This window comes from Melanerpes formicivorus, unplaced genomic scaffold (assembly GCF_026170545.1).
Source record: "Melanerpes formicivorus ecotype bairdi unplaced genomic scaffold, bMelFor1.0.p_v2 SCAF_11, whole genome shotgun sequence".
NCBI classification, from domain to species: domain Eukaryota; kingdom Metazoa; phylum Chordata; class Aves; order Piciformes; family Picidae; genus Melanerpes; species Melanerpes formicivorus.
In genome coordinates, this window is record NW_027142363.1 from 18,133,575 (window position 1) to 18,155,014 (window position 21,440).

The 21,440-nt window shown below is 48.1% G+C and overlaps 1 protein-coding gene across 2 annotated transcripts in view; it reads left to right on the forward strand.

Annotated features, from left to right (window-relative positions):
• The first annotated feature begins 352 nt into the window (after positions 1 to 352).
• CDKL5 (cyclin dependent kinase like 5) overlaps positions 353 to 21,440 on the forward strand; it is a 114,648-nt gene continuing 93,560 nt past the window's right edge. For both annotated transcript variants that reach the window (XM_068144731.1, XM_068144732.1), the window contains exon 1: positions 353 to 434. The gene's annotated coding sequence lies outside the window, so the exon portion shown is untranslated. The remainder of the gene's footprint in view (positions 435 to 21,440) is intronic.

Genomic DNA, 21,440 nt, shown 5'->3' on the forward strand with positions numbered 1-21,440 from the left:
AGCCACCCTGGGCTACCGCCCGCGGCTGCTGCCTCTCCCTTCACTCGACCCCACGGGGCCCCGGCCCCGCCGCCACCCGCAGCCCCGCACCCGTTGCTCGGCAGCTGCGAGTCAACCGAACCTTCCGCGAGGCCGGGCGGGGCCGGGGTGGGGGCGGTGCCAGCGGGGAGGTGCGGAGGGGCGGGACCATAGGTAGCTTCTATTGGTCGAAAAGGCTGTAGGCGTGGCTCAAAGCCGGCTCTTTGCTCTACTACTGGTAGTCGGGGATGTCGATGTGGGCTTGGGGGCGGGGCCGGGCGGCCAGTGGTGTCGGTTGAGCGCCGCGCTAGGGAGGGACCGCGGCGGGCGGGGGAGCGGAGTGAGGGGGCGGCGGCGGGTGCGAGTGAGTGCGCGCCGCCGGGTGTGAGTCGAGCAGCGGCAGCGCCGGAGCGGAGGTAGGGGAGCTGTGCGGGGCCCTGCGCTGCCCTCACCTGTCACCTCCCGGTTGTCGGGCTCTTGCTGCTGCGGCACGCCAGCCGGGCGCTTCACCCCCTGCCCGGGGCTCCGTCCCTTTCTTCCTCTCTACCCTTGCCACCGGCCAGCCGCGCGACCCCTGCTGCTCGCGCCCCCGCCTCCTTTGGGCTGCCGCCGTCCCCTCCTCCTTCCCCCCCCCCCCCCCACGCCCCCCCAATCCCGCCGGGAGCCGTTTCCTGGAGCTGCCGCGGCGGGAGCGGGGCCGAAGGCTGTGTCCACCGGCGGGCAGCGCCGCGCCCCGCAGCCCAGGTGCCCCCGGCCCGCAGGGAGCCGAAGGGGCGAGGCTGCGGTGCCTGGCGGGGAGGGGGCAGAGCCCGCGGGCGCGGCCCTTCCTCGGTGCCGGGGGTCGGGGTTCCACGGAGATGCCTGGGAGGGGAGGCGAGGGGGCGGCCGCCTGTGGGATTCCGCCTGTGTTCCTAGTCTTGCTCGCCGCCCTCTCCTTCCCCGATACTCTCTTCCGTCTGGCTGCAAGGGCTTGTGGCTGTTCCTGGAAAGATTCCGCTTGGAGTATTGTGATTTGGGGAAGGGCGTGTTTCGCTGGGGCTTTTTTCCCTCTTTTTTTTTTTTTCTCCTGTGTGATTTTACATATATATATTTTTAATGTATTTGGTTTTGTATCAGTCGCATTGTCGCTAGGCTTGTGTGTTTTCCCGTGCCAGGTAGGAGAAAAATCCACTAGTGGTTACCGGGTAGGTAGGTGGTGATGGAGAGCATCAGAGGGGACAACACCCAGGAGAGAAGGTTGTTCCTCAGTTGGAGCCGCTAGCCAGAAGAGGGATGCCGGGATTCCCATTGCTGGGGCTATGCCTTGGTTCTCCTCTCGGCTTTCATTTTTTGCCTTGGCCGGTGAGCAGGGAAAGCTCGGTCGCTGCCCTCGGACTTGAGCGTGTGAAAGGGAAAAGGATTGTTTTTCCAAGCAGGATTTTGTGTGTTTGCAGGGATGGCCCTTCCTGGGCTCGGAGGAGCAAGAAGCTCTGTTGCCATTCATTTCTGTTTGGTGTGTATGAGGGTGCTGTTGCTGCTGATCTACTCCAGCCTTGCTGCCGGAGATCCACCTTCTGTCTGCATCCTGCGCTGCCTACCATTGCTGCGGCAGGTAGCTGTCTGAAGCAGCAACAGCCTGGAGCTGCCATAGTGTGAAATTAGCCCCAATCCTGCAAATGCCTCTGCTCTCTGCCTTGGCTGAGGCAAGCTATTGCCTGGGCTCTGCTCAGTAGACTTGTTAAGATGGTAATGCATTAGTTACATGGTCGTATCTGGAGGAGTTGCTTTTATTGCAAGTCCTTAATATTTATTCAACAAAGCCAAAGAGGAGGGCTGGGAAATTCTATTGGCATGGTGATGGATGCAGATCTTGCATGGCCTTTTGGGTTCTGCAGTATTGCAGGAGAGAAGTTTGAAATTGTCCTATTTGTTTCCTTTGTTGCCTCTTGAGATGCTGAGTACCACCAGCTTCCAGGATGAGTGACAGGATCACAGGATGTTAGGGGCTGGAAGGGACCTTCAAAGACCATCAAGTCCAAGCCCCCTGCCAGAGCAGGACCATAGAATCTAGCACAGGTTGCACAGGAACACATCCAAATGGGTCTTGAAAGCCTCCAGAGAAGGAGACTCCACAATTCCTCTGAGTAGCCTGTTCCACTGTATATTGTATTGTAAGTTGTATATTGCCAGTCAGTAGTGGTGTCCTGCCTAGTACAACCTGCAATTCCCACTTCATTTTACTGCCTGTTAGGACACTCCTTTGGTTTTTTCCTCCCCCACCTTGCCCCTGGATCTCACTCTAAAGGCTGTCAAATCTAACATTTCAAACAGTCTGTTGGGTATGTCTAAACCAACACCATCTTTAAGATTTTTCGTGCCTTGGGTGTGTGTTTGTTGACTTAACAGCCAAGAGATCTGCAGCTGAAAAAATTCTCAAGCAAAAGGCAAGCTTTGTAGAAAATATACCTGCCCATTGGAGAAACACAAAGTGCCATTTCAAAGGGTGGATTGATTAATTGAAGTGTTGCCTCTTTTCCCCCCACCCCTCTATTGTACAGGCTAAAAATGCTACTTCCAGGTGTGTGGGTGTTTCAAGGTTTCTCTTGTGCTCATTTGGAGATAGGAAGGCAAATCTCTCCCCCCCAACCCCCCCCCGGTTTGTACTTCAGCTGTGACGGTCTGCAAGGAGAGATCTCTCTGCCTAAAGAATCCTGTGCATTGAATAGCTCTCAGAAGTCTGGCCTTGCTTGTCACTAATTACCCTAAAAAAACCCATAGCATTTAGAGATTTAAATAAAAAATCTTTTCCCACCATGTTTTACCCCCTTGGATTTTTCTGGCGTGAGTGATTAAAATTACCATGGGTGAAGGACCGTGGTTTATAGGAAAGGAGAGAAATCTAAAGCTGGAGCAACCCAGTGCTCCAAGGAGCAATTGCTACACCATGTTTTGGAGCTGGATCTTTGGCAGTTATCTCAGCCAGTGCTTAGACCTCTCTTCTTCATTCATAAATACACCTGCAAAAATACCTGCCTGATCTTAAACTTTACTGGAACGTTGGCAGTTTCAGTGAATCTGGTATGTGTTGGTTTGTATGATTTTATTTCTCTTTATTTATGTATTGGGTTTGGTAATGATTTGGATTTTAACTGTATGGAAGCTGAAGCTTGACATTTGTTTGGATTCCCTTTGTCTGACTTGCAAGCGAGTTGTAACAAACCTGTTCAGTGTTGTAGCTGATGTATTCCAGCCAGCTCTTCAGAACTTGGGAGTGTGGAAAACAAAGAAACTGCAGATCCATTTTAATGTTCTCACAGCCCCTCTTGGTTTAGTTTAATAATGCCCATGGCAGGGGGTTGGAACTAGATGATCCTTGAGGTCCCTTCCAACCCTAACAATTCTGTGATTGGGGGTGGTGGTGGAAAATGCACATTTTGTTTCAAGTCCTGAAATGTTTACTGTAGCTCTGTATTCCTTACAACCCCCTTAACAATACTAATTTTTAACTAGTGAAATAGCCACAGGAAAATGTAAAATACTGTATGGCCAGTAGAGAAAGAACTTTGTAGAGAGGTTTGGATTAGTCTGCTAGAAGCTCTTCTTGCAGCATTGGTGTAGTTAAAGGATGGCTACCAAGGAGAGGGAGACTCCATTTTTACATGGAAAAGATGAGAGGTAATAGGTACAGGTTCCCCCTGAGGAGATTCAGATTAGACACCAGGAAAATTTTTCACAGCAAGAACAATTAACTATTGGAATAATCAGAATCATAGAATGGCTTAGGTTGGAAGGGACCTCAGAGATCATCTATTCCCCACCATGCATAGCAACACCTCTCAGCTAGACTCGGCTGCTCAAGGCCTCATCCAGCCTGGCCTTCAACAGCCCCAGGTAGGAGGCAGCCACAGTCTCCCTGGGCAGCCTGTGCCAGACTCTCACCACCCTCACACTCAACAACTTCTTCCTCAGCTCCACTCTAACCCTACTGTGCCTCAGCTTCAAACCATTCCTCCTTGGCCTGGCTCCAGACCCTCTCAGCAAAAGTCCCTCTGCAGCCTGCCTTCCTTCTTCAGGTACTGGCAGGAAGCTCTAAGGTCCCCCCAGAGCCTTGTCTTCTCCAAGCTGAACACCCCCAGCTCCCTCAGCCTGTGCTCATAGCAGAACTGCTCCAGCCCTTGGATCATCTTTGTGGCCTCCTCTGGCCTCCCTCCAGCAGCTCTGTGTCCTTCTGATGGAATAATGTCGACAGGGAAGTTGTAGAGTCCCCATCATTGTGTGTTTTATGATTCAGCTGGGCAGGTTGCTGAGCTGTCTTGTCTAGACCATGCTTTTGCCTCCAATTAAGGTTGGACCTGGTGATGCTTGAGGTCCCTTTCCAACCTGCTGTTCTCTGAACTCCAGTGGCAGCGTGGTTTGACGCTAGCAGTGGTTATTTCTGTTGTGGTACAGAGCTGGACTCTCTGAGTGGGAGGAGAGCTAAGACTGCAAGTACAAGGTAGAATAAGAGAATAATTTCTGTATGCAGAAAACACCCTCTCTCTATATATATACACCCAAAAGGCAGCTCAGTGCTGGTATATAAATAGCTATCTATAATACTGACTATATATGGATGCTCTTGAAAGCCGTTCACATGTAAGCTTTAGCTTTCTCTCTCTCTCTCAAACATGTTAACACTCGGCAGAGAAATCTGGAAGGCAAAAAACCCTAACCAACACTTCTCCTAGGAATTATTTAAGCTCTGGCTAAGATAGGAATTTGTTCTTCTGAGGTCCCTCCCAACCCCTAATGTTCTGTGCTTCTGCTTTAATTCTTAATTTCTGAGCCTTGCCTTGAGCGCTTAAGCTTGCTCTGAGCAGAGCACGGACATGGGTCATGAGACAGCAGCGAGGGGGAACTACCCTGAAAATGTGTTGAGATGGAGGGTGAACGAAGCCATTGTGAATTGTGTGCTCATGTGTAAGGGACCAGAATGTCTTGCATTTGTTGGAACTTCCATTTAAGATTGTTTTAAAGGGGTTTTAGCCCTCCTCGTGAGCTAAAATTAGCCACTCTAGGTTTTTTTTATCTTGATTATTTCACATCAGGATATCAAGGCATGAGAATGATCAGTCACCTGCTGTCCCTAAAGAAAGGAAGATAATGATTAATGGAATTTATTTCTTGGTGCTGAAGTCTGCATTCTCAATGCTGATACTTTAGGATCAAGATGGAGATCTCTTTGTGTGAATGGCACTACCGTCTTTTGGCACCAGAAGCAGTATTGACAGGCTGGGGTCAGAGTGGCTGGAGAGCAGCCAGGCAGAAAGGGACCTGGGGGTGCTGGTTGACAGCCGCATAAACATGAGCCAGCAGTGTGCCCAGGTGGCCAAGAAGACAAATGGCATCCTGTTCTGCATCAAGAATAGTGTGGCCAGCAGGAGCAGGGAAGTCATTGTGCCCTGGTACTCTGCATTGGTTAGGCCACACCTTGAGTACTGTGTCCAGTTCTGGGCCCCTCAGTTCAGGAAGGACATCGAAACACTTGAATGTGTCCAGAGAAGGGCAACGTGGCTGGGGAGAGGCCTTGAACACAGCCCTATGAGGAGAGTCTGAGGGAGCTGGGATTGTTTAGCCTGGAGAAGAGGAGGCTCAGGGGAGACCTTATCGCCCTCTACAACTACCTGAAGGGAAGTTGTAGCCAGGAGGGAGTTGGTCTCTTCTGCCAGGCACCCAGCACCAGAACAAGAAGACACAGTCTCAAGCTATGCCAGGGGAAGATTAGGCTGGAGGTGAGGAGGAAGTTCTTCCCTGAGAGAGTCGTTCACCATTGGGATGTGCTGCCCGCCCAGGGAGGTGGTGGAGTCACTGTTTCTGGCAGTGTTCAAGAGGGGATTGGATGAGGCACTTGGTGCCATGGTTTAGTCATGAGGTCTGTGGTGACAGGTTGGACTTGATGATCTTTGAAGTCTCTTCCAACCTTGTTGATTCTGTGATCAATTAAAAGGAGCATTAAAAAAAAAACAAAATACCTGAAGAAGCTGAGGAAATCACTGAGACAATATCAGCCTTCTTGCTTGAGTTGGTGCCATTTCACAATAGTAAATGTGAGGGGGAAAATGTTAAACTTCTGCATGTTCACAACACTAATGTCGCCAGCTCTTAGAAACCAAGGGGTTTCATTTCAAGTGGGATAACATCTTTCATTGTCCCCCTGTTAAATTTTAGCATGGCAGAAATAATTCTGCTAAATATCTTGCTGAAATCACACTGAAAGGAGAAAATAAATGGTTCTACATGTGTAAAACTGTGTTGCTATAGTAATAACTGCATTTATTTATTTCTTCTGCCTTCTCTGAGGCAACCATGAGAATTTCTCAGGAATAAACAACCCTTTGGAGAACCTCAGTGCCTTTTTTTTTTTTTCCTTTATGCAAAATAACTTCCAGAAATGAATTTAAAAGCTCTCAAGTTAAGAGTTATGTTCTCCTGCTCTGATCACGTGAAGGTTGCTGCCTGCGTTAGGTTTAGTTCCTGTGGAGTCAAAAAAAAATCATAGACTCCTAGAATGGCTTAGGTTGGAAGGGAGATTAGAGATTGAGGGAGGATGATGAGACACTGGCACAGGCAGCCCAGGGAGGTTGTGCAGGTGTTCAAGGCCAAGTTGAATGAGGCCCTGAGCAACCTGGGCTGGTGGAAGGTGTCCTTGCCCATAGCAGGGGGTTTGCAACTAGATGATCTTTAAGGTCCCTACCAACCCAAACTTGTCTGTGAATCATCTCCTCCAACCTCTCCACCATGCCCAGGGACACCTCTCAACTAGATTCAGCTGCTCAAGGCCTCATCCATCCTGGCTTTCAACACCTGCAGGGAGGAGGCAGCCACAGCCTCCCTGTTCCAGAGTTTCACCACCCTCACACTGAACAGCTTCTTCCTCAGCTCCACTCTAACCCTGCTCTGCCTCAGCTCCAAACCATTCCCCTTTGTCTCCAGACACTCTCATGAGAAGTCCCTCTGCAGCCTTTTCCTGTATCACAGTATCACCAAGGTTGGAAGAGTCCTCAAAGATCGTCAAGTCCAACCTGTCACCACAGACCTCATGACCAGACCATGGCTCCAAGTGCCACATCCAATCCCCTCTTGAACACCTCCAGGGACGGTGACTCCACCACCTCCCTGGGCAGCACACTCCAGCGAATGACTCTCTCAGTGAAGAACTTTCTCCTGTAGGGTCCCTTCAGGCACTGGAAGGCAGCTCTGAGGTTCCCCCTGGGACATTAATCTTTGAGTTTCTGTAGCACATATCTGTGAGGCTGAAGTGTCTCCAGAATGTTGTAATTCAAACTTTGGAGCAATTAGATTTACTTTTCTAACCTTACTTCAGAAGGGATGTTAATGTGTTCCAGTTTGGCTTCAAATTTGTGTTCCTAATCTAAGATGATTCAAATTACTGCTGTTGGAATTGCCCATTTTTGTCTTGCAAATGGACCCTGTAGTTGATTTATTTTTCACAATAGGATAACTTATTTTGAAAGCTAAGATAATTTTCCTGTGGGTGCCTAGCAACATATGAGGGGGGGAAAAAAAACAGAAAGGAGAGAAAAGCCCCCAAAACCCAACTCCACATTTCTTCTCTGGAAAAAAAAACACCAACAAAACCAACCCAAGGTGTCAATCAATTCTTAACTGAATCCTCATTATGCCCCCCACATAAAGCTCCATTCTTTGGCTGAATTGTGTCACTGTTAACCTTTTCTTACTGAGGACTATGGCTGGTAATGGGAGCACACTGCTTCATTCAGCTGAAGGAAAGGAGGAGGATGTGGCTGTAAGGTTCAATAGAATCAAATATTTATTTGGGCTGGGAAGTTTAAAAATAAACATATTAATTCTTGGGGTTTGGGCATGAAAACAAAGCTTTTGTTTTCACCCCCTCCTACAATTTTTGTCATTGTGAGGTATCATGGATTGTAGGAACTGTGCATTTCTGGTGAATTCGGGAAAATGGTTGACAGTGATTTATTTGTTGGGGAGATTTCTTCTTTAGCTTAATTAATAGAATCATAGAACCACAGAATTGTCAGGAATGGCTGGGAGCTCAGGGATCATCCAGTCCCAACCCCCCTGCCATGGCCAGGGACACCTCACACTACAGCAGGTTGCTCACAGCCACATCCAGCCTGGCTGCAAACACCTCCAGGCAGGAGGCTTCCACCACCTCCCTGGGCAACCTCTGCCAGGCTCTCACCACCCTCATGAGCAACAACTTCTTCCTCACATCCAAGCTCAATCTCCCCACTTCTAGTTTTGTTCCATCCTCCCCAGTCCTATCACTCTCTGACCCCCTCAAAAGACCTTTCCCAGCTTTCTTGGAGCCCCTTTCAGATACTGGAAGGCCACAAGAAGGTCTCCTGGGAGCCTTCTCTTCTCCAGACTGAACAGCCCCAACTCTCTCAGTCTGTCCTCACAGCAGAGCAGCTCCAGCCCTCTGCTCATCCTCGTGGCCCTTCTTTGGACACCTTCCAGCACCTCCAGATCCTTCCTGGCACAGAGGCTCCAGACCTGGACACAGTGCTCCAGGTGTGGTCTGAGCAGAGGGGGAGAATCCCCTCCCTGGCCCTGCTGACCACACTTCTCTTGCTGCAGCCCAGGCTCTGCTTGGTTCTCTGGGCTGCAGTGTTGAGCTTCTCATCCCCCAGCACCCTCAGGTCCTTTTCTGCAGGGCTGCTCTCCAGCCAGTCCCTGCCCAGCCTATATCAGTGCCTGGAATTGCCCTGACCCAGCTGCAGGACCTTGCACTTGCTCTTGTTGAACCTCCTAAGGTTGGCTTGGGCCTAGCTCTGCAGCCTGTCAAGGTCCCTCCTTAGAACTGTATCTTGGTTGCTATCATCTAACAACTAATCATGAAACCCTTGTGTTTTCACAGCACAAATTAGTTTTCAGAGTCAGAAGCTGTTGTGATCTTGAGAGATATATTTTTCTTTAAGTTCCTACTGGGTTGATAATTATCTGGCATAGAATCACTCTTTAAGGATCTTTGTGTTTTAGAATAGATTCATAGAATGGTTTAGGTTGGAAGGGACCTCAGGGATCATCTACTTCCAACCTCCCTGGCATTTGCAGGGATACCTTCCCCTAGATCAGATTGCTCAAGGCCTCATCGTACATGAGTTTGGTGTTCATAAAGTGAGCAGCTACTCAACTGTGAAGTCTCACTGAATTGTGAAGTAAGTGAATGGCCACTTGAATGTACATCAGTGCTTTACAGACCCTGAGAATTTAGATCTTTGGCCTCTATGTGATAGACTGGGTGACTTTTTAACTTTAACCAAACGATCCCATTTCATGGCCACAAAATAACTGCCAGCAGATAAGTTTTGTTTTAAGCTTTGCACCAGCAAGTGGGACTTTACTTAAATGTGTGTCTTTAAAGTATAGAAACTTCTGAATTAAGAGCACAGTGAATTTGTGTCTGTAAGCTTCCTACTTGCTGCTGCATTTCCTAATTTTAAGAATGTCATCTTTCTGTTTTGTGTCATTCACTTCTCTGAACCTGCCCTCTGTTCCCTACACTTGCACAGAACCACAGATTTGTTGGAGTTGGAAAAGCCCTCTAAGACCATCCAGTCACAGAATCACCAAGGTTGGAAGAGACCTCAAAGATCATCCAGTCCAACCTGTCACTACAGACCCCATGACTAAACCATGGCACCAAGTGCCACATCCAATCTCCTCTTGAACACCTCCAGGGATGGTGACTCCACCACCTCCCTGGGCAGCACATCCCAATGGCGAACGACTCTCTCAGGGAAGAACTTTCTCCTCACCTCCAGCCTAAACTTCCTCTGGTGCAGCTTGAGACTGTGTCCTCTTGTTCTGGTGCTGGTTGTTTGAGAGAAGAGACCAACCCCCTCCTGGCTACAACTTCCCTTCAGGTAGTTGTAGACAGCAATGAAGTCTCCCCTGAGCCTCCTCTTCTCCAGGCTAACCAATCCCAGCTCCCTCAGCCTCTCCTCACAGGGCTGTGCTCAAGGCCTCCCCCCAGCCTTGTTGCCCTTCTCTGGACACGTTCAAGTGTCTCAATGCCCTTCTTAAACTGAGGGGCCCAGAAATGGACACAGGACTCAAGGTGTGGCCTAACCAGTGCAGAGTACAGGGGCACAATGACTTTCCTGCTCCTGCTGGCCACACTATTCTTGATGCAGACCAGGATGCCATTGGCCTTCTTGGCCACCTGGGAGCTCTGCTGGCTCATGTTTATGCAGCTGTCAATCAGCACCCCCAGGTCCCTTTCTGTTTGGCTGCTCTCCAGCCACTCTGACCCCAGCCTGTAGCTCTGCATGGGGTTGGTGTGGCCAAAGTGCAGCACCTGGCACTTGGATTTGTTGAATGCCATCCTGTTGGACTCTGCCCATCTGTCCAGTCAGTCGAGGTCCCTCTGCAGAGCCCTTCTACCCTCTAACTGACCAACATCTGCTCCCAACTTGGTGTCATCTGCAAATTTGCTGATGACTGACTCAATCCCCTCATCCAGATCATCAGTAAAGATATTGAACAGGATGGGGCCCAGCACTGATCCCTCGGGGACACCACTAGTCCAACCATCAGCCTAACACCACCATGGCCACTAAACCATGTCCCCCCATGCACACTTCAACATCTCTAGGGATGGTGACCCCTCCACCTCCCTGGGCAGCCTGTTCCAATCCCTGACCACTCTTGCAGCAAAGAAACTTTTCCTCATCTCCAACCTAAACCTCCCCTGGCCCAATTTCAGGCCATTTCCTCCTATTCCTATCAGCTGATACAGTAGAGAAAAGAATCACCTCCACCTCACTGCAACCTCCTGTTGGGGAGTTGTGGAGAGCAGTGAAGTCTCCTTTCAGCCTCCTCTGCTCCACACCAAACACCTCCAGGTCCCTCAACTGCTCCTCACCAGCCCTGTTATCCAGACCCTTCACCAGCTTCACTGCCCTTCTCTGGGGCACACTCCAAGTCCTCCTTGGAGTGAGATGCCCAAAACTAAACCAAATATTTGAGGGGTGGCCTCACCAGTGCCCAATACAGGGGCATCATCCCTTTCCTGTTGGCCACGCTGTTCCTGATCCAAGCCAGGATGCTGGTTGCATCAGTGCTACTCTGCTCAGCAAGTTTTCTGATGATACCAAACTGGGAGGCTTGGCTGAGACCCCTGAAGGCTGTGTGGACATTCAAAGACTTGGACAGGCTGAGAGCTGGGCAGAAAGGACCCTAATGAGGTTCAACAAGGATAAGTGCAGAGTCCTGCAGCTGGGCAGGAAGAACAAACTGCAGCAGTACAGGCTGGGAGGGGATCTGCTAGAGAGCAGCCCCAGGGAGAAGGACCTGGGGGTCCTGGTGGACAACAAGTTCTGCATGGGACAGCAATGTGCCCTGGGGGCCAAGAAGGCCAATAAGGTCCTGGGGGGCATTAGGAGGAGTGGGGCCAGCAGATCCAAGCAGGTTCTCCTCCCCCTCTGCTCTGCCCTGCTGAGACCTCTCCTGGAGTGTTGCATCCAGTTCTGGGCTCCCCAGCTGAGGAGGAACAGGGATCTGCTGGAGAGAGTCCAAGTGAGGGCTACAAGGATGATTGAGGCACTGGAGCACTGCCTGGTGAGGAGAGGCTGAGAGCCCTGGGGATGCTTAGTCTGAAGAAGAGAAGACTAAGAGGAGATCTGATCAATGTCTATCAATAGTTGAGGGCTGGGGGTCAGGAGGGAGGGGACAAGGACAGGTGCTGCTCAGTTGCACCCTGGGACAGGACAAGGGACAATGGCTATAAACTGCAGCACAGGAGGTTCCAGCTCAACATGAGGAGGAACTTCTTCCCTGTGAGGGTCCCAGAGCCCTGGAGCAGGCTGCCCAGAGAGGTTGTGGAGTCTCCTTCTCTGGAGCCTTTCCATCCCTGTCTGGATGTGTTCCTGTGTGACCTGTACTGGATTCTCTGCTCCTGCTCTGGCAGAGGGGTTGGACTGGAAGCTCTCCAGAGGTCCTTTCCAACCCCTAACCTCCTGTGGGCAGGGCAGAAGGTCCAGTGGGTCCTGCACCTTTCAGACTCATGATGCTTGGGTGTGTGCACTGCTCTTTCTGTCCTCTCTCTTTTCATCTGGACAGCATTTCCAGATGATAGTGAAGGGAAGGCTCTTATGAGAATGCTGTGGTAGATAAGCTTGGGAAGCTTGCTGGGAGGATTTGGATGTTAGTCTCTGGTGGCATGTGCAACAAATACCACTGTACGTGGTGAGAGCATCTTGCATGCTGCAGCAGTTCAAATTAATTGCAGGTTCATCAGAGCAGTTGTCCATGAATAAATGTAATGTGCTTTGATTGTTCTGAATCTTCCAAGATGATGGTGTTTTGTTTTGTTTCTAGATGGCTTTTTTTTAGCTGTTATCTGAAATAATGGCAAACCCAAGGTGCATGGAAGGGGGGTTGTGTCATGGTCAGCCCTCCATAAAGCTCTTGTCAGAGCTGTTGCACTCACTCTGAATTCCTCTTCAGTAAAAACTTCACAGTAGCTGAAAACAAATTGCAGGGAGACTTTCCTCTGCTGTTTTTGTGTTTTGGCAGCCTTTTGTTTATTCCCTGGAGTTGCCTAATTCCTCTCTGCAAATATTTGTGCATATGGAATAAGTTAAACATATGTTCAAGTCCAGTTGTGTTGTGTATGCAGAAATTCAAAGTCACATGGGCCCCACTTGGGAAGAGTTTTTGTGTGACCCTTTTCAGGGGTGAAGAAATCTTAAAACTGTCAAAAGATACAGCTCCTCATGGTTTTAGTCATAGAATGGTTTGGCTTGGAAGGGACCTCCATAAGTCACAGGATCACAGGGTGTTAGGGGTTGGAAGGGACCTCGAAAGATCATGAGTCCAACCCCCCCTGCACTCAGCAGGGACATCCTCCACCAGAGCAGGTTGCTCACAGCCTTGATTATCTCCAGGGGTGGGGCCTCATCTACCCCCTTGGGCAGTGTTGCAGTAGCCTTCTAGTGCAGAACTTGTTCCTCACATCCAATGTCAATCTGCTCTGCTCTCATTGCAAATTGCTGCCCCTCGTCCATCATTTCAGGCTTGTGGAAACAGTCCTTCTGCAGCCCTCTTGTAGACTCCCTTCAGGTCCTGGAAGGCTGCTCTTAGGTCTCCCTGGAGCCTTCTCTTCTCCTGGTTGAACAACACCAGTTCCCTCAGCCTGTCCTTGTAGCTCCCTGGTTGTTTTCATGGCTCTGCTCTGGATGTGCTCCATCAGGTCCATGTCCTTCCTGTGCTGAGGACTCCAGAGCTGGGCGCAGCCCTGCAGGTGAGGTCTCCCCAGAGCAGAGCAGAGGGGCAGGATCCTCTCTCTCCAGCTGTGGCCACACTGCTTTGGATGCAGCCCAGGCTGCCCTTGGCCTTCTGGGCTGCAAGTGCACACTGTTGGCTCCTGTCCAGCTTCTCATCCACCAGCACCCCCCAAGCCCTTTTCTTGCATCTTAATTGGTATTTCAAATTCATGTTGTTTGTAATGGTTGCTAAATGTACTGCCAGCTCATAAGTCTTTCCTGTGTTAGAATATATTTTGGGGGCAAAGAAGGAAGAGCTGGACATGGATTTGTGATAGCTTAGAATAAGTTTACTTTTTATCTTGTGTATCATTTGAGATTTAAAAACAAAACCCAAAGTTTAATTTGTTGATGGGTTGCTTCTATATAGAACCAAATAATCCAAAAGTTAAAGCTGTTTGTTAGTCAAAGAGTAGGCAGTTGTCATAGCAGTGGCAATAGATGTTGATCATTTTCAGTTGTGAACCTCCTTGCACAGACTTTTTTTTTTTCTCTATTACATCCTCTTTTTATTGTAGGATGAATGTTCCCTGAAGTGAGCTTGATACTGTGAATCTAGTAATAAATGGAGGGTACTCCCTCCCCAACTTGCTGCTGCTGTTTCTAATAGGATTCATTAAGGTGTTTTGGAGGGATAATGGGCATCAAGGACAGAAGAGGGACCTCAGGAGGTTTTCTAGTTAGACCTTCTGCTCTAAAAGCAGTGTTTTCCTAAAATATATAGATATTGATTCCTAAAAATGTCACTAGGAAGGAGTTGTGTTAAAATTAAACTATTCTTCTCTTTCCAGGGCACCCTTCCCCTCCTGTTCACTAGGCTCAACTCATTTTAAGGACACTTGAAAAGAAAATTTCAACTAAAAGGAAGTGAAGGTCTTTGGTACAAGCAGGGCTTCTTTTTGTTTGTTTGTTTTTCGTCCCTTTGACCTTGATCTCCTTCCCCCCAATCCCTTTCTTTTTGTTGTTGGTTGGTTGTTTCTACTCCTACTCTGACAGATCCACAGTGTTGCCATCTGGTTGTTTGCTTAACCTCTGTGAAAATGATTCCAGCCTTCCAGGAAGGCTGCAGAGGGACTTTTCATAAGGGTGTCTAGATACAGGACAAGAGGGAATGGTTTGAAGCTGTGGCAGAGCAGGGTCAGACTGGAGCTGAGGAAGTTGGAGGTGTTTAGGAGGAGCCTTGATACGGTGCTTGGTTGCATGGTTTAGTTGATCAGGTGGTGTTGGATGATAGGTTGGACGTGATGATCTTGAAGGTCTCTTCCAATCTACTCTACTCTACTCTACTCTACTCTACTCTACTCTACTCTACTCTACTCTACTCTACTCTACTCTTCAGTGTGAGGGTGGTGAGACTCTGGTACAGGCTGCCCAGGGAGGCTGTGGCTGCCTGCTCCCTGGGGGTATTGAAGGCCGGCTTGCATGAGGCCTTGAGCAGCTGAGTCTAGTTGAGAGGCATTGCTGCCCATGGCATGAAGTAGATGATCTGTAAGGTCCCTCCCAACCTAAGGTATTCTATGATTCTGTGATTGTCTTTCTGATCAGACAAAGATGGAGTCACAGCATCCCCTAATCCACCACTCCAGACACACACAGGTAGTATGCTACCTACATCTATAAGCTTTAACAAATACACCACCTAAAAAAAGCCCTCCAAGCCTTCATGTACATCCTTGTATGACAACACCTACCATGAGTCTTTGCTAGCTTCAGAAGTTTCATGCTTTAAAAACTTGGGAGTCTGCCTCCTGGACCTCTTCACGCTTTCCTGCTCCATCTGTTCAGCTAAGCACAACTTCTTCTCTGTCCCTTCACACAATCTTAGGCTGTCGAAATGCAAGACGCCTTTGCAGATCCTTAAATTGGTAGTAGTCTTTATTTTCCCTTCTCTGCATCTTTTTTCTGTTTGTTCAAAAATAACTAAAACCACAAACAAGCAAACAAAAAAAACCCAAGCCACCCAAACCCCACAGAACCATCCCAAACCCCAACACAAACCAAAAACCCACCACCCCCCAAGAACAGTTGAACAAAGATACCAGAAAATCTTGTGTTTTCTTTGCCCCCCTTCCTTTTTTCTTTGCCCCACCTCCTTTTTCCTTTGCCCCCCTCTTCTGTTTCTAAGGCCAGGTTGCATGTGGCTCTGAGCAACCCGATCTACTGTGAGGTGGCTGTGCCCATGGCAGGGGGGTTGCAACTGGATGATCCTTAAACTCCCTTCCAACCCTGACAATTCTGTGATTCTATGATTAATATTCTGAAGGATGTTTTCAATTAGGTGCCATGATGATGTTTTTATGCAACCATTCTTCTTCTCCTTAGCTGTGAAATCTTGTTCTGGGTACAGCCTGTGTTTCCAGACAGTTATTTCTGGCGTGGTGTAGCTGTATGTCGTGATGCACACTCAGTGATGTGTGTAGACCAAAGCTCCTGCAGAATGCGGTGCAGCCTGTTACAAACCAGCAGACCTTGCTCTGGGGAGTGGCTAGGGCTGATGAAATGCTTTGTGGAACAGGTGGGACTTCAAAGTTTTATTTTAGTTGGAGGGAAGGTTGCTTATGCAATTGTTCCATCTGCCCATCCATCTGTCCATTAGCCTGTCCTCCCACCCTGCCAGTAACTCCTGAACCACTTGCTCAGTTCCTAGTCAGGTTCGTCAGAGGGACAGTGTTCTCCAGCTCTACTGCAGACAGAAGTCCTCTGGAAACAGGCAGCTGGTTAGAGAAGACTGGGCAAGAAACAGATGAAACTGTTCTGTGTCTAGAATACAGTGTTCAGTTCTGGGCCCCTTGGGTCAAGAAGGACCTCAGGGAACTGCTCGACAGAGCTCAGCCCAGAGCCCCCAAGCTGCTGCAGGCAGTGGAAGATCTCCCTGTGAGGCCAGGCTGAGGCAGCTGGGGCTTGGAGCTTGGAGCAGAGGAGCCTGAGGGCTGCCCTCATTGCTGGGGATACAGATGTGCAGGGCAGTGTGGGAAGGATGGATCCAGGCTCTGGTCAGGGATGTCCAAGAACAGCACAAGGGGCACTGGGTGGCAGCTGGAGCAGAGGAGGTGCCAGGGGAAGAGGAAGGAAACCTTTTTGCCTCTGAGGATGGCAGGGGGCTGGAGCAGGCTGCCCAGAGAGGCTGTGGAGTCTCCTTGTGTGGAGGCATTGCAAAGCCAGCTGGCTGTGTTGCTGTGTGAGCTGCCCTGGGTGCTCCTGCTCTGGCAGGGGGCTTGGCCTGGCTGCTCTCTGAAGGTCCCCTCCAACCCCTAACGTTCTCTGCTTCTGTGTCTCTGTGGCCAGCCTGCAGTAATACCTCTTATGGCATTTATGCCTCTTGCCAAGCTAGTGTGCAAAGTAAATGTAGTATAGAAAGTGAGGGGCATGAAACTGATGGGATAGGTTATTGCATTGTACATCCTGGAGGAGGTATTACATGGGCAGCATTTTGGGGGTGTTATTCTAGGAGTGAAGTCAGAGTACTGTGATGGGTTAATGTGAGACCTGTTTGACAGTACCTGATGTAGCCTATGCAGAAGTGTCACTCTGAAGAGTTTCATATCTTTTAAGGAATTAGGTAGTTTAAACTATCATTAAGTAAAGGGAAAATGGGAGGATTGTAGGTGGAATAGAAAACAACTCATCTGATGTAAGAGGTTGCACAGATCCTACAGAGTCAGTGCCAGAAATATGAAGTAGATGCAGGAAGAAGAGTGGCAGCCACTGAGGAGAAGCTTCAAATGTAGAACCTCATATAGAAAACAGAGGTGGATTAGGAAATAATGAGGGGATTAGAAAATAAGGGGGGTGCTCTAGCACAGCAAACCAGTTTAATATCACTGCCATACTTATCTGATGAAAGTTTGGGGGGGCTGAAATGTTGTGCTCAAGAATCCTGCAACTTCAACACAACAAATTTGTTGCTACCCTTTCTTTAAAAAAAAACCTTTGTGCTGCAAATAAAACCCGATTTGGGGTGGAAGGTGACAGTGTGGGAGGCCCACAGCACTAGTGACAAAAGGGTGTTTTCAAGAGGTGAGCCTTGACTGCTTTTCCCAAGCAAATAGCTGTTCCTGCCATTTGGACATCAGGACATCTGTGTTAGTCAATCCTATGCACACGTTGGTGTTTTACTTGCCTAAAGCCCTGTGAGGATGAGGGAGGGGATTCTGCCCCCTGCTCTGCTGAGACCGCACCTGCAGCACTGCCTCCAGTTCTGCCTTCAGCAAAAGAGGGACCTGGAGCTGCTAGAGAAGGTCCAGAGGGGGCCACAAAGATGATCAGAGGACTGGAGAACCTCCCCCATGGCCACAGGCTGAGAGAGTTGGGGCTGTTGAGCTTGGAGAAGAAATGGCCCCAGGGAGACCTCAGAGCAGCCTTCCAGTACTTGAAGGCAACTGCAAGAAAGCTGGGAAGGGACTTTTGCCAAGGGCTGGGAGTGATAGGATGAGAGGGAATGGACTGAAGCTTGAGGAGGGCAGATTGAGACTGGAGAGGAGGAAGAAATTCTTTCCTGTGAGGCTGGTGAGACTCTGGCACAGGTTGCCCAGGAAGGCTGTGGCTGCCTCCTCCATGCAGGTGTTCAAGGCCAGGCTGGATGAGGTCTTGATCAGCCTGGGCTGGTGGGAGGTGTCCTTGCCTATGGTGGTTGTAACTGGATGATCTTTGAGGTCCATTCCAACCCAAACCATTCCATGAATCTATGAATGAACAGCACATTTGACAACAATCACGGCCATGCTTCTGTTAACTTAGGTGTTCTTCACTTGCTTGTGGTGACTCAAGTTGTGTGACATAAATCAGAGTGTGTGGGGGGGAAAGTCCATTTATATTTGCAATTGATGTGTGTGAAATGGGAGATTCTGTAAGCTTGTATTTATTATAGATATTATATAATTTATTTATATTATGTTGGTAATTAATGAATTTGAAACTGAAGACTCTCTAAGTTTATATTTATTGTATATAGATTATATTATTTGTATTAGGATGGGAATTAACTGAAGATTCTGTCAGTTTATTATATATATAAATTATATTATTTATATTAGGATGGGAATTAATTGGAGATTCTGTGAGCTTGTATTTATTATATAGAGATTATATTTATTTATATTAGGATGGGAATTAATTGAAGAGTCTGTAAGCTTATATTTATTATATAGAGATTATATTTATTTATGTTAGGATGGGAATTAATTAAAGAGTCTGTAATTTATATTTATTATATATAGAATATTTATTATTTATGTTAGGAGGGAATTAATTGATGATTCTGTAAGCTTATATTTATTATATAGAGATTATATTTATTATTTCTATTAGAATGGGAATTAGTTGAAGAGTCTGTAAGGTTCTATATACATTATATTTATTATTTACATTATGATGGTAATTAATTGATTCTGTAACATCAGCCAACAGTGTGCCCAGGTGGCCAAGGAGGCCAAGGGCATCCTGGCCTGCATCAGGAATAGGGTGGCCAGCAGGAGCAGGGAAGTCATTGTGCCCCTGTACTCTGCACTGGTTAGGCCACACCTTGAGTCCTGTGTCCAGTTCTGGGCCCCTCAGTTTAAAAAAGATGTTGAGCTGCTGGGAGGTATCCAGAGAAGGGCAACAAAGCTGGGGAGGGGTCTGGAGCACAAGGCCTACGAAGAGAGGCTGAGGGAGCTGGGGTTGTTTAGCCTGGAGAAGAGGAGGCTCAGGGGAGACCTCATTGCTGTCTACAACTCCCTGAAGGGAGATTGTAGCCAGGTGGGGGTTGGTCTCTTCTCTCTAGCAACCAGCACCAGAACAAGAGGACAGAGTCTCAAGCTGTGCCAGGGGAGGTTTAGGCTGGAGGTGATGAGAAAGTTCTTCTCTGAGAGAGTCGTTAGCCATTGGGATGTGCTGCCCAGGGAGGTGATGGAGTCACCATCCCTGGAGGTGTTCATAAAAGGCTTGGATGTGGCACTTGGAGCCATGGTTTAGTTGTCAGGAGGTGTTAGGTAATAGGTTGGACTTGATGATCTCTGAGGTCTTTTCCAGCCTAGTTGATTCTATGATATAGATGATATTATTTACATTTTCATGGGAATCAATTGAAGATTCTGTAAGTTTCTATTTACTCTGTATAGATTATATTTATTATTTTTATGAAGATGGGAATGAATGTATTTGAAAATTCTGCAAGCTTACATTTATGATATATATTTATATCATGATGGTAATGAATGTATTTGAAACAAGCTTCTGCAAGCTTGTATTTATGATACATATTATATCAATTATTTATGTCCTGATGGTAACTAACATACCTGAAGCTTCAGATTGTGTAGAATCTGAGAGAAGTTTGGTTGCTTTCTTTTCTTCACTTTTTCACTTGATTTATCCCCCAATTAAAACCCCCAATTTTTAAAAGTGCCTACCCAAGCCACTCTGAGCATTTTATGTGACTCAAGTTGTGTTGCAAATGCTATGTAAGGATGAAGGGAGATGGGAAGATAGTTTTATTAAGGCCAAATTCCACTTGCTTTTGATCATACCAAATCCTGAAGAGCCCTGGGAGGCTTGGAGGCCTCTCCTGTATTTTTCCATGCCAGTAAAATGGGTGACCTTTTGTTTGACTGTTCCAGTTATATTCACTTAAAATAACATTTGGAGCTATTGTTGGCTATTTCACTGAAGACAAAAAAAAAGGAATGGCAGATCCAGCTTGTTAGCTTGCTCTTCTTCAGAGGAATTAGCAGAGAGGAAATGTGCTGTCCTTTGAAATAATTAGTCTGCAGAAAACACTGGAATTAGATGATCTTTAAGGTCCCTTCCAACCTAAACCATTCAATGAGTCTGTGCTAGTTGGAAAAGATAATATACAAATCAAGGGTTTTATAGGAATAAAGATTTGATTGGATGTGAGGAAATATTTTTACTCCAGTAAATTTACTTTCCCACTCTGAAACCAGTGGAAGGGGTTCAGAGGAATTAGCAAAGAGGAAATGTGCTGTCCTTTGAAATAATTCATCTACAGAAAACACTGGAACTAGATGATCTTTATGGTCCCTTCCAACCTAAACCACTCTATGAGTCTGTGCTAGGTGAAAAAGATGTTTGGGTTTTTTTTTTCAGTTATAGAAAATACAAATCAAGGTTTTTATAGGAATAAATATTTTATTTGATATTAGAATAAAAACATTTCTTCATAAATTTGCTTTCCCACTCTAAAACCAGTGGAAGGGACCTTAAAGCTAACATCAGCCTTCCTGAAGAATTCATGGATTCATACAAAGGTTTAGGTTGGAAGGGACCCCAAAGATCATCCAGTTCCACTCCCTCTGCCATGGGCAGGGACACCTCCCACCAGCCCAGGTTGATCAAGACCTCATCCAGCCTGGCCTTGAACACCTCCAGTCAGGAGGTAGCCACAGCCTCCCTGGGCAACCTGTGCCAGAGTCTCACCAGTCTCACTGGAAAGAATTTCTTCCTTAATCTCCAGTCTCAATCTGCCCTCCTCAAGCTTCAATCCATTCCCTCTCATCCTGTCACTCCCAGCCCTTGCCAAAAGTCCCTTCCCAGCTTTCTTGTAGCTCCCTGCAGGTACTGGAAGGCTGCTCTGTGGTCTCCCTGGAACCTTCTCTTCTCCAGGCTCAACAGCCCCAACTCTCTCAGCCTGTGGCCACAGGGGAGGTTCTGCAGCCCTCTGATCACCTTTGTGGCCTCCTCTGGACCCCCTCCAGCAGCTCCAGGTCCCCTGTGTGCTGGGGGCCCCAGAACTGGAGGCAGTGCTGCAGGTGGGTGCAGAGCAGAGCAGAGAGGCAGAATCCCCTCCCTGTGCTGCTGCTCTCCCTGCTCTGGATGCAGCTCAGCACACAGCTGCCTGCTGGGCTGCCAGGGATCACTGCTGGCTCCTGGGGAGTTTGTCACCACCTGACACCCCCAAGGCCTTCTCCTCCAGGCTGCTCTCAGCCACTCCTCACCCAGCCTGGCTTTGTGCTTCACAAAGTGTTGTCTGAAAAGTGTGGTGAACTATGTGTTACAGACTGAGTTTTAAAAAAAAGGCATTGAAACTAGTCATCCAATTCTCTTTTATTTGTGCTGCTTTTTCTGACAGTTACCTTTAGATGTTTACAGCATGGAGGGAAATTTTGAAGAACAGAAAACTCCAGCCTT